We start from the raw sequence: 18778 nt of genomic DNA, 5'->3' as shown, positions 1-18778 counted from the left end.
TTCAAGGTCACCTTCCCCAATACTAGATGCATCTCACGTGTTTGAATTTCCAGAACATGCAGTACTCATAAATACCCTTGTAATTTTATCTGAATATTTCCAGAATGATTATGCATTTGTACCTAGTGTCCTCTTCAACACTGGAAAGTGGGCTTATTGGTACATGCCTATAATACCAGCACTCTAAAGACAGAGGCAGGAGGACCTGGTGTTCAAGATAATGCTCAGCCATGCCGTGTTCAAGGACAGCCTTGAATACACAGGATCCTGCTTAAAAATGCAGTTAATATGGGAATAGAAAAATATGCATCTCCATATACATCTTTGTAATTTCTTCTTTCATTCTGTTGGTGCTCGTTATGGGCTTTCCATGACTGCTGGGAAGCAGATATTGGTTAATTTGATTTGGGGAAAAAATAAAACCCTTAAGGGAGTAAAGCAATAAGGGAGAAAAACCAAGATTCAGGGCTGGTATAAATAAGCCCTTAGCTTTTCTGTTTCCAGCACTTCGGGGAATGAATGCAAAGTTGGGAGCTATGGGGATGTTTTTTGCACTTTGATTTTGATTTTGATACTTTCTTTTTGATATTTTAGAAGTTGCTTTTGATTAAATTTGCTCTTTGGGGCAGATTATTCTATTCTGCTTCATTATTTTGCAGAATTACTTCTGTAATACAGGAAAAAGCACAATGTTGGGTCCAGAGAAAATGCTACCAAGAGGAGTCCCTATGAAAATACTGAGTGTTGTAAAGAGAAACTTTTTCCTTGTGAGAAGCCGTCCCACCACCCTGGTTCTAGAGCCACATCAGTCCCAAATAAACACACAGGAGGCTATATTAATTATGAAGCTGTTGGCCTTGTTTCTTACTGGCTAGCTCTGACTTAAGTAATTACCCCATAATTGTTAATCTAAGTATTTCTCTTACTGGAGAATAGTTCTGGGCTTCCTACCCCATGGCGTTACATCTTGACTCTCCTGTGTTTCTCCTTCCCAGAGTCCTCCTGGACTCCTAGTCCCTCCTATCTTGGCTCCCTATTGGCTCAACAGTGCTTTATTGACATAAAACTTCCCCAACAGAGTGTGACAGCTTATGCCTTATGGAGGCTGAGGCAGGAGCATCACCATTAGTATGAGGCCACCCTGGGTTACCCAACTCACATGGGAAAAAAGGAGACAAACAGTATTGACAAAACACTCAGAAGCAGCAAACATAAAAGGGGACTAGAAACTGGCATATTTGCTGTTATTGAAGGTCAGTATGCTTATGCTCTGAGATGGCCAGAGGACCATGGAGAGGATCATTAGGTTAGCATCTCAGCATGACATTTATGAAGGAACACCACAGCAGAAGTCAGATCTCCTGGAACATAGCTCCTTGTTAAGCTATTTGGCTCTGTTATACAGATATTCCAAATGCATTACCCAGGAAGAAAATAAAGTTAAGATTTTTATTGTTTAAACATAGAGCTCACCAAAAAAGTTCCAAGACAACCCTAAAATGTTCACCTTTTTATTCTTTATGCTCCTATTTCTCTCCAATCTCTGCATCATCCTATCCTAATAACTGTCAACCAGGGTACCAATGCTTCCTTGTTTTCTGCCTGAACCAGAGAGATATATGATGAACAGGAGCCATTCTGGTGGGGACGCATGTACAACAGCTCACAGCTTACAGGCCATCTGTGAATCTCATATGCCCTATAAGGGGGGATGCACATGGGGCAATGACAATGCAGATGTCTGGTGACTAGCAGTTTGGATCTTTTATGCTGATGGAGAGTCACCACTGTTTGACTCCTTCAGTGTGGGCCTGATGCAGCTGAGTTAGTTCACACAAAATTTTAAAGGAACTTTTATCAGAATGAACTCACGCAGGCTCATGATGCAAGAGTCTCAGAACTGAGCAATAATTAAAAGTCCTAAAAACACGTCATCCCTCACAACTTTCTAATCACTATAAGGGGAATATAATCAACATTCATTTAAAACAGGAGCCCTTTTTCATCTGCACAAAGGAAATTGTGTTAATATGGATAGATGGTTGCTGATAATTCAAGTTGTCCTTGGTTTTTCATTTCTGTATAGAGCGATTTTTAGTAGACCAGTTGTTCAGTGATAAGGTTCAGGGAAGAAGGACTGAATGAAATAATTATTACATTTATGTTTAGGAATAAAATTCTAATTACAGTAGCCCCCAAGTTATCCCACACCTAGGGAAAACGTGAAAAACCTCCATGCAATGAAAATTATACACTTTGGGGAAATTAAAGGACAGCATGATAAACAAAAGCATATTCCATGCTCACAGAATGAAGAGTCAATGTTTTCTTATTTGTTCCCAGAGTTAAATGAAAAATCTAAAGGATACATTTTATTAATAATGTTCCATAGCAATGGTCCATAGTAGACCATTAATTTAAAATATTGAGGGCACCACACTTATCAGTAACGGCCACCTCACATCTTAGCAGTATCTAAATATTAAGATCACTTCATCTTGTCATAGTTGATCAAATATGATAAGTGGAATGATCAGAACCATGTATACAGAAAGAGTACCTAATATTACATCATGAAAGTTTGCTAAATTGTCTCTAACCAAGCACAGCAAGGCTATGGTTGGTAGTATATGTAGAGAGACTGATCATAACGTAACTAATGTTTAACCCGAATTAGTGAAGGCACAGTTTCATCAGGATTTTCTAATCTCTTCAAACTGGTAAGATCACAACAATGCCTCTCTACATTCCAAAAGATTTTGTTATGACCATTGTTAAAATAGGGAGGATATATGTGGAAACTGTCACGTTTATCTAAAAAAATAATAGTCCCCAAATTATCACTCTCTTAAATAGTGTGGAAGACTATTGTGCAATGAAAATTGCAAACATATATACTTAATATAAATTACAGACACACATGTATATATACATATATGTGTGTACATATGTGTGTACAAGGGACAGGCTATCTGGGGGAACAGCAAAGCTGAAAGACTAACAATATCAGGCATCAAGACTGACTCTCCAGCTTCATTATTGAGACATGTGGTGCTGACGTAGTGACTTGACAGATAAACCAATAAGATAGAAAAGAGGATTCAGAAATTGAGCTGGGAATCTATAGCCAACAGAAGTATTACAAAGGTGTCTGAGGATAAATTGAGGACTGTATGCGGTTCAGAAAAGATATGGATTACTTGGGCACATGTTGAAGAGACAACCATTTGAAAATAACTAGTGCGAAGGAAAAATTTGGCTAATTGAGCAAACAAAACTTAAGTTCATTAAGGTAACAAATAAAAAATAAAAAAGAGGCAACGTGAACTCCAGAGAGGACAAAAGGATATTGTCAATGCAGAGATAACGCAGGAATCACACTGGAAGCTCCTACGTGTCAACAATTAAACGACTTGCTAGGAGAAAGATAGTTAAGGATTTCAACAAGCTCTTCTCAAAACAGCACAGCCATATGGAAAGTGTTCACAGTCATTAAATGTCCAGGGAATTCTAATTAATACTCAAGAGTGAAACGTCCACACTCCAACTAAACTGAATAAAATGATAAAGACAGAGTAGATGAAGAGACAGTTATGTAAGGCAGCAACTAACAGCATCCACCTTTGGTGGTGTGAAAACTGGCAAAATTGCTTGAAAAACAGTTTGACAGTATCTACTAACATATGTAAAACACAACATAATTTATTGTAATTATAGTTACGGTATATGTACAACACAAACCCACATGTCTGTGAACCAAAACAATAGTGATCTTATATACCACTATGTATATGAGCCAAGCATATATGAGCATGTAATCCTGGATGCAGACGCAGTAACTACACAGTAGTGAGAATTAACAGACCTCTGCCACAGCCATGTGTCATGTGATGAATGAATCTCTTCTAAATTACGACTCAAGGAAAGAAGTCAGAATTTAAAAGCACATAGGCTATATATTCTATTTGTATAAATTTTGAATACCTGATAAGCTGAACCCTAGTGACAGAAGCTGGGAGACAGATTGCTTTCTGGGGTTTCGTAGTTGGACACCCCATGGAGGCTTTGGGTGCTGGTTAATTCTGTTCCTTAAAGTGATTGACAGATAGGGGAACATGTTGACTTGAAGAGTCATCAGACTGAGGAGTTTCGATTTTATTTTGCATGTTTCTACATATGCATTACACTTGGGCTAAGAACTCTTTCTTTTTAGATATAGAGTCTTGCTAAGTCATTTCCATTTGCCTATAACATTGCTACATATTCTGGGTTGGTCTGCAACATGCAACTTCCTCGGTATCACCTCTTGAGGACTGAGATTTCACTAAGACCTACTTAAAATCAGCTCACATCTGTAATTGCCTCGGCTATTCATTCTACATAGTATGCATTGGCTGCTGTTGTTGCTCTCTGAAATGGTTGTGCAATGTGCAAAACTTTGCCTAAGATAATCAAGAAATTCCAACCTCACAAGTTCCATGTTGTCCTTTAAAGCTCAAAACACAATCAAGTTGTCAAGGACCTAGTTTGTCTAACAGAGATAGGGAGATTCAGACTGAGAAGGGAATTTTAATATGACCATGCATTATCTGTAACCTGTAGGATGGAGGGAGATAAGGGATAGAGTGGACTTAGCTGCAAACAGCCTTGTGATAAAAACAAGTCACTTTATTTCAATGACACACACTTCCACTGTGATTTTTATCTCAACTTATTTAGTTTCAAGGCTTAGACCAGGCCTGTTTTTTTTTTTTACTTTTTGTTTGTCTTTCATTCATTTTTTTCATTCTTCATCCCCAAGGTCAATGTAACCTATGGAAATGGATATGCTCTTCAGATGCCTTGCATGCTGTCACTAAAGACACAGCTGGGAAGGAAAGCAGGTGTGAAGCTAGAAGTATTTTCAGTCTGAACCACTTACTTGTTCTGAACTTGAATTTCAAAAAAAACATTGTTTGAAGTGACTCTGATGTTATTTTAATTTACTATCTTACAAACAGCCTTTGCACATCCCAGACATATAAGCCAGCTGCATCAGTTAGAGCAGAGTCCCCCCAAGAGAGTTGATGGGAAGGGGAAACAGTCTTGGGGACACATCTTAGTGACAAGTGGGAGAGCAATGATCATTGCCAGATTCAAAGTTCTTGTCCTTCATTTCTCACACAATTCTCTGCCATAGGTCAACTCACATACACCGTCTACACTGGTGTTGCTTACTCCTTTCTCCTCTCTCATCTTGTTTTTATCTATACTTCGTCTACCCAGATATGCAGAGAGATTTCTTTAAAAGAAGAATGAAACACCAAACAATTCAGTTAAAAAGTGGGGTTCAGAACTAAATAAAGAATTCTCAATAGAGAAACCTAAAATGGCTGAAAGACACCTAAGAAAGTGTTCAACATCTTTAGCCATCAGGATAACACAAATCAAAACCACTCTGAGATACCATCTTATACCAGTCAGGATGGCTAAAACACCAAAGACAGTCTGTGCTGCAGAGGATGTGGAGAAAGGGAAACACTCCTCCATTGCTGGTGGGAGTGCAAACTTGTGCTGCCACTTTGGAAATCAGTATGGTGGTTTCTCAGGAAAAATGGGGATCAGTCTACCTCATGATCTAGCAATTCCACTCTTGGGCATATACCCAAAGGACTCATATTCATACAACAAGGACATATGTTCTACTATATTCATAGCATCATTGTTTGTAATAGCCAGAACCTGGAAGCAACCTAGATAACCTTTAACTGAAGAGTGGATGGAGAAAATGTGGTACATTTACACAATGGAGTATTACTTAGTGGAGAAAAATAATGAAATCTTGAAAATCACAGGCAAATGGATCAAACTAGAAGAAACGATCCTGAGTGAGGTAACCCACAGAAAGACAAGCATGATATGTACTCACTCATGTATGGATATTAGACATAGAGCAAAGGATTAACAGCTTATAACCCACACCACCAGAGAAACTAGGAAACAAGGAGGACCCTAAGACAAAAATACATGGTTCCCTAAAGAATATGAAAGGGACACGAACTCCCGAGCAAATTGGGAGCACAGAGGGAGAGGGGAGAGAGGTAGGAAAGAGAGGGGAGAGGAGAACAAGAGAGATCAGGAAGACTGAGACAGGGGAGGACTAGAGGAGAGCAACAAAAGAGATGCCTTACTAGAGTTTAAAGAGAAATCCGGCACTAGGGAGATGTTCAGAGATTCACAAAGATGACCCCAACTAAGAATCTAGGCAGTAGTGGAGAGGCTGTCATTGATTCCTTTCCCCTATAAAGAGATTGATTACTACCTTAAATGGCATCCTAAAGCCTTCATCCAGTAGCTGATGGAAGCAGAAGCAGGCCTGCACAGCTAAGCACTGAACTATACTCCTGGAATCCAGTTGTAGAGAAGGAGGAAGGATGACAAAGGAGTCAAGACCATGCTGGAGAAACCTACAGAACTAGCTGACCTGACCTAGTGAGAGTACATGGACCCCAGTAAAGTTAGGGAACCAGCATTGGACCGATCCAAACCCTCTGAACGTGGGTGCCAGTTAGGAGGCCTAGGTAGTCTATGGGACCTCTAACAGTGGAGCCGTGTTTATTCCTAGTGCACGAATGGACTTTGGGAGCCTATTCCCTATGGAAGGATACTATTTCAGCCCAGATATATGGAGGAGGGCCTAGGCCTTCTCCCAAATGATGTAACAGACCTTGATGATCCCCCATGGAAGGTCACCATCCTTGGGGAGATGGTGGGAGTGGGTTGGAGGGTTCAGTGGGGGGAATGGGAGGATAGGAGGGAATGGGAACAGGGGGATTGATAAGTAAAATGGTTGTTTCTAAATTTTTAAAAAAGAAAACAAGACTTCACACAAGAAACAAACAAACAAAAAGGAATGAAATCTATGTTAGTGAGCTCCCATCTTACCACCAGATGTGAATGGAAATTATTATGGCAACACACGCCACTGAGGGTATGGAGTGAACCCACAATTGTGTGCATTTGAATAGGGAGTCCAGAGGATGACTTCAGATGTTATTCCTCAGATACTGCCCACCTTTTGTTTGAGACTGGGCTTCCCATTGGCTTGGAATGTCACCACATAGACTAGACTCACTGGCCATCTAGTTCCAGAGGTTTCCTCTTTCTGCCTCCTGCATTGTCTGCCTCCCTTAAATTACAAGCATGTACTATTGTACCCATATTTTTATGGTCTATACACATCTTTGTGGAATGAACCCGGCCCCCAAGTAAACTACTAGGAGGTGTAAGACTAGTAAGTGTGAACATGTCACCCTATCAGTGTTAAGCCGTTAAAATGTTAAAATGGTGTGAAGACACAGGACTGAAAATTTCTCCCTGCCATAAAATTGGTTAACATAGGTTCAACACATTGTCTCAGGTGTGTATGTATGTTGTATCTTTCTCAGTGATATATAGCAATGCTAATATGAATCCATTGTTGTCAATGCTTCCATGGTGGTCCATGCCTCCTTGGAAGTAACCAAGTAACATTTGGGAGGTATGATGATTGTTTTGATGGTCAAGTAGCCACAACTTAGAATCACTTGAAAAGAGAATCTCAGAGGGATTGTCTGCATTGGGACATGTAGGAATGTCGGTGGGGCATTATATTAATTGATGTAAGTGGTGTGAGAAGACCCAACCCATTATAGGGGGCAGTATTCCCTAGACAGGGTCCCTAACTGTATAAGAGTAGGGTTATAAAGCTGATCACAAGCAAATGAACAAGCATTGCATTTATTTCTCTTTAGTCTTGACAATGGATGATACGACTAATTCTATGAAGTCCTTGCCTTGACTTCTCCGCAGTAATGGGCTTTAACCTGGAATTATAAACCAAAGCAAACCCTTTCTCCCCTTTGATCATGGTGTTTTATCACAGCAGTAGAAATGAAACTAGAGCAAAAGTGATCAGAAGGCAGCTTTTTCTGCCAGTGGTGCTCTCTGGTGTCCACACCTTTTACATGGATTTTAGCTAGGAATGGACATTTGTCCTGTGCCACCCAAAGAATCAAAGACCTCAGAAAGCAATGTATTCTTGCATCACTACTCCATGCTTCCTTTAGAGGTTGACATTTGCATGTCTGCAGCTCAGCATACCTTGTTTGTATTGTATGGAGTTATTTACTTGCTGGCTATTAGGAAAATATGCTTACGTACAAACGTAGGGCTGTTGCATAAGGAAGCATAAGTAGCACTGTTGCATAAGGGGACAAAAAGCAACCTTAATGCAGTTTTTATCACTAGTTCCAGGCTCAGTTGAAAGCCACAGTTTCCAGTTTCTTTCGTGTTCCAAATTCAGAATGTATTTCAAAAAAAATTCCCTGGAGACTGTTTTGCAATGGGCAGTAAGGAATTTGGTCAATCACCAACAAAAGTCCAGAAATAAACCCTATGATTAAGAGGCAGTGTACTGAGTGCCTGTATAATGTGAGGTGATGGGACCTTACCAGCATGGGGTCTGCAGTGTTCACTCTGCTTAGTTCTAACATGAAAAAGTCAGAATTTGGAGGACTATTAAATCATTGAATTTTCAATAAATAGCTCCAAGGCATCAAGAATCCTTAAAATTTTTATTGCACTTATTTATTTTTTATTTTTCAGTGTGTATGTATGTGTGTGTGTGTGTGTGTGTGTGTGTGTATATGTTGTACACTCACTCCACAGGTCCCATGTGGAAGTCTGAGGACAATTTGTGGGAGTCAGCTCTCCTTCCACTAGGTGCATCTTGGATTTGAACTCACAGAATTGGTCACAAGCACCCTTACCCACTGAGACATCTCAGTAGTCTGAGAATATTTTTAAAGTTTTGAAGCATTCCTAAAATATTAGAAATATACTGTTGATTTTGCTTATCCAGCGACAACAGGTAAAGCTTATCTCACCCAGAACCAGAAAGCTCATAAAGGCTGACATCTGTTGTTGTTGCTTTAGATTTAAGAATTTCCAGAACATCAAATAGTTTACTTAAAATTACCTCATAGCCATCAACCCAAATATCATTATATGTGAACTTCCTTTCTTCCTTCCTTCCTTTCTTCCGTTCTTTCTTTCTTCCTCTCTCTTTCTTCCTTACTTCTTTCTTGCCTTCTTTCTTCTTTCATTCTATCTGCCTTTTTCTGTCTTTCTTTTTACTAGCTATAGGCTTAGGATGTAAGCAAGCCACTTCATAGAACTGGAGAAAAAAATCCAAGCATCCTACTACATACTTTATCTCATAGTGTTTAAATTCATTAGAAAAAAAGAGAAAATGTTCAAAGATAGTGTTCCGCTCAAGTGAGCATCCTAGGTATTTATGTGTAAGGAAGGATAATTAAGAAAAGTAAAATAAGAAGAGAATCAGATCAGTATGGGGAAGACCACACTGCACAGAGCTGTCAGGCTGTGCTTCCGTGCATCCAGGTAACATTTAATAAATACTATGTGCACAGGGAACTCAGACTCAGAAATATCAGAAAAGAGACACATGACTGCTTACTGGTGAGAGCATATGATGGATATTCCAGAAAACAAGTTGAAGATCCTGAACTTGCGGTTGAAGTTAGAACCCACAGGTCAGTTTATATGAGCCAGTGTAAACAAAGATGCAGCAGTTCTTGCAAATGATAGCTTTAGGAGGGGATTTTTGTTTACTAGGAAATATATAAATGTGAGAGAGAAGCAGGGAGCCTTATTACTGGTGCATCCGACATCTCCAGGAATAGAGGAATGTTGTTCTGCTAAATTAAAGGTCTCCCTTTATGCTACATTTACCTTGTCTGCCCAGACAGGTCTCATACAACCTTCTCTGGGGTCTAGCCTAGTGCATTTCCCTGGCTCTCCTAATCTACACACCCTCCCCAAACCTCCACGGTTCCACACACAGTGTCCTTGCCTATGCTACGACCTATCTCTATAGTTTAAATGAGAATGCTCCCTCTGATAGCCATAAACTATCTAATAAAACCTGCATCACCAAGCATGAGAAGACCTCTTTTGAGTTGTTGGTCACGGTGTTCAAGAGACTCTCAAGATATTACAGGCTAATGATATTGCCCTTGGTTGCCCACCAAAGGTGGAAGGTAAGTCCCTGTTGCTGAAGACACCATGCACTCAAACACAGAGCCCAGAGGTCCCTAATCTGGAGTTGACCTGAATACATCCTCCCTGAGGTTTGGCGTTTATGATATCAGAAGGCACCACTCACGCTTCCAAAGTGAGGAAGCAACCAACAGTCCTACTATCTAGCTCTAATGCCTATGAACCACAACAACAACCAGCATGGCACAATAGCCCTAAGTGTACAAGATTGTCATACATACCTTGGTGGTAACCAACAGCTTTGTAATTGAACTTAAGACACACTCTATAAGATCAAACTATGTCTGGTACTTGAACCTCAGTCAACTACCCAGGTCTAGTGAAGTCACTGATCTTGGAGAAGAATCTACAGCTGCCACATTATTAAACAAGCATAATCCCCAACTATACTATATTGTCCTTATATCCACACATAAGCGTAGTTCTCACCATCATCAAGGAAACTTCTCTTTGTAACAGAAGCAAACCATTACAGAAATCCAAAACCAACTAAAAGACAGAGTTGTAGAATCCACTCCCAAACACTGTGAAAGTGGGAGATGGTAGTGGAAAGATTGTGAGAGCCAAAGGAACAGGTAGCTTGCTGGGAGACTATCTTCTAGTAAAATCAGAAGTCTCACCAACATGATTGCCTAAACATGAGCTGAACAGGACAACAACAAAAGACATGACAGTGGATGGGGAAAGACCATGAGGCCTAAACCCTACACAAGGAACTATAGGCAGCTAAAGAATTCTGGGAGTGGAAGAAATATTTTTCTCCTGGGAAGAGCATACCAACTGCTTATCCAATGCCAAATGGTCAGTCCTGAAAACATGCATACAAGTTATGTTACAGAGACTGAGCCAGGGTGTTTGTGTGAGTATGTGTATTTATGCATTCCTTAAACTATCTGGTAATAATCTTATCTGTGAATTAATTAGAGTAAAGTTTAATTTAATAAAGTATATATACTAAGTTTTAAACACACTCATTTTTATATATAAAAGTATTTTATTACATTTATGTGTAAAGCATACATAAACTTCCTATACATATACATGTAACAACAATTGAGGACATGAATTTAAAAGAGATCAAGGAGGGGTAAGGAAAAATGATGTGACTATATTATCTTGCTCTCCATGGCTTGCTTAACCTGATCTCTTATAGAATCAGGACCACCAGCCCAGGGATGGCATCATGCACATTTTCTTAATTAACCACTAATTAAGAAAATGTCTTACAGGCCTGCCTACAACCACATCTTCTGGAAGCATTTTCTCATTTGAGGTTCCCTCCTCTCTGGTGTCAAGTTGGCATAAAACTGTCCAGAACAGCATGGGAAATACTTTCATCACTACAGGAAATTCTACTGGGCAGCAGTGTTCTGGAGTAAAGATGCAAAGTGACTTTGTGGGCTAGGCTAAAATGAAGTAGATTTTAAATAAAACTGAGAATTTCATATATGAGTACACCTCAATTACATTTCCACCCCACCCCCAACTCTCTGTCAGACTCATGGTCTCTTCCGTGTGTGTGTGTGTGTGTGTATGTGTGTGTGTGTGTGTGTGTGTGTGTGTGTGTGTGTGCAACAGCTATCTCTGTTCATTCTGGGCAATGATATCAACACTTTGTGGACATCATTTCATCACATTAATTCAGTTTGCCAGCGTCTATAATTTTCTTGCCTTAACAATTAAGGAAACTGGCAACCTAGTGAGTCCATTTGGTGTGGCTCACGTGCACATGTGTTTATAAAGTGAAGGTTAGAACTGGGGACAGTAAAGCCTACTTTCACTGTAATGGGTTAAAATGAATGTTTCAAAATAATGAAGAAGCCCATTTCTGTTTCTACAGTCTCCCTGTGTGTTTGGCATCTAATATTCCCATTTTCACGGCCATTTCAGATCAAGGATCAGAAGAAAGCAGCACCTTGTTTATTCTTCACAGTCCAGAAGGCATCATCCTCAATGTGCCCATGATCAATAAGTCCATCTTAAGTCAGGAGTCCCTGGCTTCAAATGACCACTTCACCTGTGAAGCTCTTAAGGCAAAGGAGGTGGTTACAAGGAAATTCTTGCTTCCAGCATGAATGTGTGCGGTCCCTCACCTTTGTGCCTATTGACAAAGCTCTCAGGACACACATTTGGGATAAGATGACTCTTCCCTAGACTTGGCAAGCTCATTAGAGACCGATTCTAGAGAATTCCTGTTAGCATATGCCAATGCTTGCCTCTCCCACCATATTGTCTTCCCGTGATAATAGCCATCATCATTCTTTTTTTAGGAGACAGGAACCCATGCACAGATTTGTGCCTGTGATTCACAAGGTAACATAGCTGAGTGTTTACTCTCACACTAGTGTTAATTAGTTCACAGCATATTTAACTCTGGGAATTACACAAGTCAGCTAGCATCTCTGATGGACATCTTTTACACGGCCCCATTACATTCTGACAAAACCCAGACAGCATTGCCAAGACACCAGTGGTGGCTGGTAAACACGGTTTTGGCAGAGAGCAGAGGGAATTTTCTCAACTGGCAACTAGGCTCATCCAGGTTTACAAATGTGCCACCCTTGGTTAATTAGTGACAGTTCTGGCTTTTAATTTAAATTGAAGCAACATGAGGGAAAAAAGTCGGGGGGAAAAAGTGGGAAAACAAGCCCACTGGTCTCGCTGCTGGAAAAAGCAAAACAAAACAGAACTATACAGCATGAATGATCCAGTCCTGCAACGAACTTGATGGATATGGTTGCATCTGAAACGTGAGAACATCTGGCCACACTGCACAGCTGGGGGGCGGGGAGAGTCCAAATTCAGTAACATATTTCTGTCACTGGCATCCAGCAAACAGATGGCAATGGTTCCTGTAGAGTCTTTTAGACGTGATGAGAAGTTTTGAAATTCGGATGTCTGTAAATACATTCTTTTGCCCCTTTATTTCCACCCCAGTAACTTGTCACATGCTCCTTCTCTATTGCTGTCTTTACAGCAGTGACATTGATGAAGGTAGAAGCTTCATTTGCCTGAAGTCAGCCTGCACTATATTCTTCACCAACTCTGTGCCTGATGCTAAGAGTAAAAACAGTATCCTGTGATATGGTGCTCCAACCCAGGCTATGATCTTACTCTTCTAGGCATCAAAGTGCTACTGATGTATAATACATTAATAGGCAGTGACTGTGAAATATTGAATAAGCATAGTGCCTACTACGTTGTTCATGACACTCTCTTGGGGCAGACAAGAGATACTTTGTTTTAATTCTGAAGGTAAGGAAAGTGCTTATCTACAATCCCAAAACAGAGAGGCTAAGGTAAGAGGATTTGGACAGTTTGAGGCCAGTCTGGGCTAAACAGAGATATTCTACATAACAATAATAGCAAGTATAATGGACAAAGTTCATGTACACACATAAGAAGTTATCCTGAATGATCCAGGAATGTTGTGGGGGACGTCAGACCCTTCTGTTGGAGGTATCAAGTCTCAGATAGTCAGAGGCTGAGTTGCTGCACCCCAAGCTGTGAGTATCTGTGGTGCCTTAAGCAGATGCCTCCAGAATCAGAATTTAAAGAGAGAGCATTGCTTTGTGTCATGATCTCTCCCTAACCTGAAGGATCCTTTGATCAAGGATTATAGAGAGAGAACACATTTCCATGACGAGGTCATGGAACCCATGCCTGTTGGAGGACTCACACTTCCCCAACTTTAAGCAGGGTTAATGAGGAGGCATAACTAGTTCATGAGTCCCCTTCTCAGTAGTCAGTCATAAACATCCACATATAACATCACCCATTCAGGTGAGCTATAGTAGAAATTAAAAACATAAGTACATACAGCTTAGAAAAATTTGAATGATAATGTGAACATACCAGGCAGGCTGAAGCAATAGCTACTTTCTATCTATAAGCTCTAATGATCTAATGTTTTCACCAATCAAAGAGAATTTGGTAATGAGGTTAGCCATCTGTGGGAAAGTGATTAGGAAGGCCAGAGTTCTTATTTGGCACATTTAGTGCAATTTTTGAGGCGTAAGCTGAGACTTGAACTGACAGTGGAATTTACAAAAAATTGAGGATTTTTTCCATGTTTTCTGAATTCAGAAGAACTGTCCAAATCTATACAGTAGCTGGGTTCACCTTTCTGGAGGCAGCAAGAGGAAAGGTTCAGAATGAAGGCTTGTATTTCAGGTCATAGGACCATGTGCTAAAACTTCATTGCTTCATGATTCTGCCATGACAACAGAACATTAAATGAAAGCATAGAAGACAGTCTAATCTCTGCCGTGTTGAAAAGTAGAATTCTGGTTCTAGCATTTGCCATGCATGTTTCCATCCCACACTTTTGTTTCTGTCCTCCTTCAGGCTAGGTCCAAGAGTGATTACCACAGAGCCTGCAGTAAGATCATTGAAGAAAGGTTATGTGGGCATCCTTTCCAGGACCTCACACCATCAGCAGTGAAGTTCTGGATGAAGGAATGCGCACAAGCCTTTAGAACACAAGAAGGCCCTTAAATGTGTAATCATTAGCCCATCTGTGGAAGGGCTGTACATGGGACATGGCATCATCACCAATGACGATAACTTCATAACATTTGGACTGTTCTGTGCATTATGGGCACTGTGTTCAAGTCCTTGTGGGCATCATTTCATCACAGTAACTCAATTTGCTAAACTCTGTAATTTTCTTCCTTTAATATTTGAAGAAACTGAGGCCCAGATAGGTTACAACTTGCACAAGAAAAAACTTGGCCCAAAGCTAGAGTAGAAAATTATGGAATCTGGATTACCATTGTGTCTGTCTTGTATTTAGAGGCCTCACATTGGACTCCTATTTCCTACAGAGAGTAGGCAAGACCTAGCAGCTGAGGGAGTCTATGATTTAACATACTCTTGGGGACACATTTGAAGGTGATATAAGTTGCTATTGATAATCACAGCATGGCAATAAAACAAATGGATTGGGTGGCTTCCTACTTAAGAGAGCAATGACAGGAAAAGTGCACTTGTTGCATAAGGAAATGACAGTAGGACATTAATACACATCAAGTTGTCCTTATTAGACACTCAAGTGAGAACTTTACACTATTAAAACCCCATTTTCTCTCACCTGCTTGCAATGAATAACCACTGATAATGTTAGTATCTGCATCTTTACCTGGTTTTAACACCCTCCCCTTGGTTTCATTTTGGGCTGTCACAAGCACCTTTTCAGAAAATCAGAGCATTATGCCTTTAAAATACTTGGTGTCTTCCTAGCTAGGTTGTTGTTAAAGTGAGTCATTTTATTTCCTTATTTATTTAGAGATACATTTATACAGTGTAGTCCAGCTTAGTCCTTCCTTGAACATGAAGAAATACTCCTACCCCAGTTTTCCCAGTGCCGACACTGTGAGCATGTGCCGCCGAGCCCAGCAAGATGGTTGCTATCTTAGAGAGAGGCACAATTGCAAAGTCTTTACTACTAGTGACTGTTTTCAAATGGTTTGGTCTGGTGTTGGGAATCTGCCTACAGTGAGAATAGGCATACAGCATTTTGCTTAATAATCAGTCCCTAAAGGAGATGTTGACTGGGGGAGAAATACCAAGGTCTCATTGAGTCTGTTGTTTCCATGTGTTGCCTAGACCAAAGTCATGTATTAACAATGCCATTTCTTGTGAGCAAGGCTTATTTTCCACTCCCATCATACCAATCATGATGAACCACTATGATTTCTTTCCATAACTTTGCTCCAGTGATGTTTTTGGTACTTACCTTCTATTTCTTTCATTGTCTGTCATATTTTCCTTCTTTACCACACCTTCTAAGACTTACCCACACTCCACAGGGTTCACTACTGCTTGCTCTTTCTTTGCAAATCAAGTTACATGAAGAAACCCTGTCTAAAAATCAAAAAATTAAAATTAAAAAATTAAAAAGAAAAGCAAAAAGAAATCACATCATTTTATAATCTTACCTATTTTGACAAATTTGTTGAGTATTCCTATCATGGTGACATTATTCCTCAATTTGTATTTTTTTCAAGACAGAGTTTCTCTGTATTGCTTTGGATCCTGATCTGGAACTCACTCTGTAGACCAGGCTGACTTTGAACTCAAAGACATCTGCCTGCCTCTGCCTCCCAAGTTCTGGGATTAAAAGCATGCACCACCAACACCCAATTTATATTTCTTTTTTTTATTTTCCAGTTTAAATTTAGATAAGAAACGAGATTGCTTCACAAGTCAGTTCCAGGTCCCTCTCCCATTCCCTCCCCTCCTCCCATGCCCTCCCCCCAACCCCCCCCCATTATCCCCTCATTCCACCAGGGAGGGTGAGGCACTCCATGGGGGTGTCCATAGTCTGTCATTTCATATAGGGCAGGGCCTAGACCCTTCCCCAAGAGTTCAGGGTGAGAGTGCACCTCACATTGTTCTATGGGAGTCCAAAGCCCGTGTGTATACTTGGGATGGGTACTGATCTGCTGCCCAAGGCTCAATAGATTCCCTAGGCCTCCTCACTGACACCCAGATTCAGGGGGTCTTGATCAGTCCCATGCTGGATTCCCAGGCTAATGCCTGGGATTCAAGAGTTAACCTTTGTCTGGTCAGCTGTTTCTGGGGGTTAAACCAGCCCAGTCTTAATCCCTTTGATCATCAGTCCTCCCTCTCTGTTACTGGCTTTCTTGAGTTCAGCTCAGTACTTAACCAAGGGAGTCTGCCTCTTCTTCGATCAGCCACTAAATGACGTTTCTGTTTCCCAGACTCTCTGGCCATAGGATTGTAGGCTGGCACTCCCCAGATCTATGTCTAAAATCCATATATGAGAGAGTACATGACATGTTTCTCTTTTTGTGACTGGGTTACCTCACTCAGGATGGTTTCTTCTAGTGTCATCCATTTGCCTGCGAATCTCATGATTCCATTATTTTTTTTCTGCTGAATAGTACTCCATTGTGTAGATGTACCACATTTCCTCTATCCACTCTTCGGGTGAGGGACATCTAGGTTGCTTCCAAGTTCTGGCTATTACAAATAAAGCTGCTATGAACATAGTGGAACAGACATCTTTGTTGTATGAATGGACATCTTTTGGATATATGCCTAAGAGTGGAGTTGTTGGGTCTTGTGGTACGTTTATTCCCATTTTTCTGAGGAATCTCCATACTGATTTCCAAAGTGGCTGAACCAGTTGGCACTCCCACCAGCAATGGAGGAGTGTCCCCCTTTCACCACATCCTCTCCAGCATAAATTGTCATTGGTGTTTTTGATTTTAGCCATTCTGACAGGAGTGAGATGGTATCTCACAGTTGTTTTGATTTGCATTTCCCGGATGGCTAAAGATGTTGAGCACTTTCTCAAGTGCCTCTCAGCCATTTTATACTCCTCTATTGAAAACTCTCTATTTAGTTCTGCAGCCCACTTCTTAATTGGGTCCTTTGCTGTTTTGGAGACTTGCTTCTTGAGTTCTTTGTAAATTTTGGAGATCAACCCTCTGTCAGATGTGGGATTAGTGAATATTTTTTCCCATTCTGTGGGCTGCCTTTTTGTCTTGCTGACTGTGTCCTTTGCCTTACAGAAGCTTCTCAGTTTCAGTAGGTCCCATTTATTAATTGTTGATCTCACTGTCTGTGCTACTGGTGTTATGTTCAGGAAGCTGTATCCTGTACCAATTCGTTCAAGGGTACCACCCACTTTCTCTTCTAAGAGGTTCAGTGTGGCTGGATTTATGTTGAGGTCTTTGATCCATTTGGACTTAAGTTTTGTGCATGGCGATAAACATGGATCGATCCGCATTCTTCTACATGCCAGTCTCCAATTATGCCAGCACCATTTGTTGAAGATGCTTTCTTTATTCCATTGTATATTTTTAGCTTCTTTGTCAAAGATCAGATGTTCGTATGTGTGTGGGTTAATACCCGGGTTTTCAATTCGATTCCATTGGTCTACCTGTCTATTTTTGTGCCAATACCAAGCTATTTTCAGGACTATACCTCTGTAATAGAGCTTGAGGTCAGGGATGGTGATGCCTCCGGACGTTGCCTTGTTGAACAGGGTTGTTTTGGCTATCCTGGGTCTTTTGTTTTTCCATACAAAATTGATTATTGTTCTGTCAAGGTCTGTGAAGAATTGTGCTGGGATTTTAATGGGGATTGCATTGAATCTGTAGATTGCTTTTGGCAGGATTGCCATTTTTACTACATTGATCCTACCTATCCAAGAGCATGGGAGATCTTTCCATTTTCTGAGGGCTTCTTTAATTTCTTTCTTTAAAGATTCAAAGTTCTTATGATACAGGTCTTTCACTTGTTTGGTTAGCGTTATCCCAAGGTATTTTATGTTGTTTGTGGCAATTGTAAAGGGTGATGTTTCTCTGATTTCTTTTTCAGCCCTTTTATCATCTGTATATAGTAGGGCTACTGATTTTCTTGAGTTGATCTTGTAGCCTGCCACTTTGCTGAAGGTGTTAATCGGCTGTAAGAGTTCCCTGGTAGAGTTCTTTGGGTCATTGATGTAAACTATCATATCGTCTGCAAACAGTGAAAGTTTGACCTCTTCCTTCCCAATTTGTATCCCCTTGATCCCCCTTTGTTGTCGTATGGCAATAGCTAGAACTTCAAGTACCATGTTGAAAAGGTATGGAGAGAGTGGACAGCCTTGTTTTGTTCCTGATTTTAGAGGAATTGCATTGAGTTTCTGTCCATTTAGTTTGAT

Source organism: Mesocricetus auratus, unplaced genomic scaffold, assembly GCF_017639785.1.
Source record: "Mesocricetus auratus isolate SY011 unplaced genomic scaffold, BCM_Maur_2.0 Super-Scaffold_100013, whole genome shotgun sequence".
NCBI classification, from domain to species: Eukaryota; Metazoa; Chordata; class Mammalia; order Rodentia; family Cricetidae; genus Mesocricetus; species Mesocricetus auratus.
The sequence above is the reverse complement of the archived record's forward strand: the minus strand, read 5'-3'. Positions refer to the sequence as shown.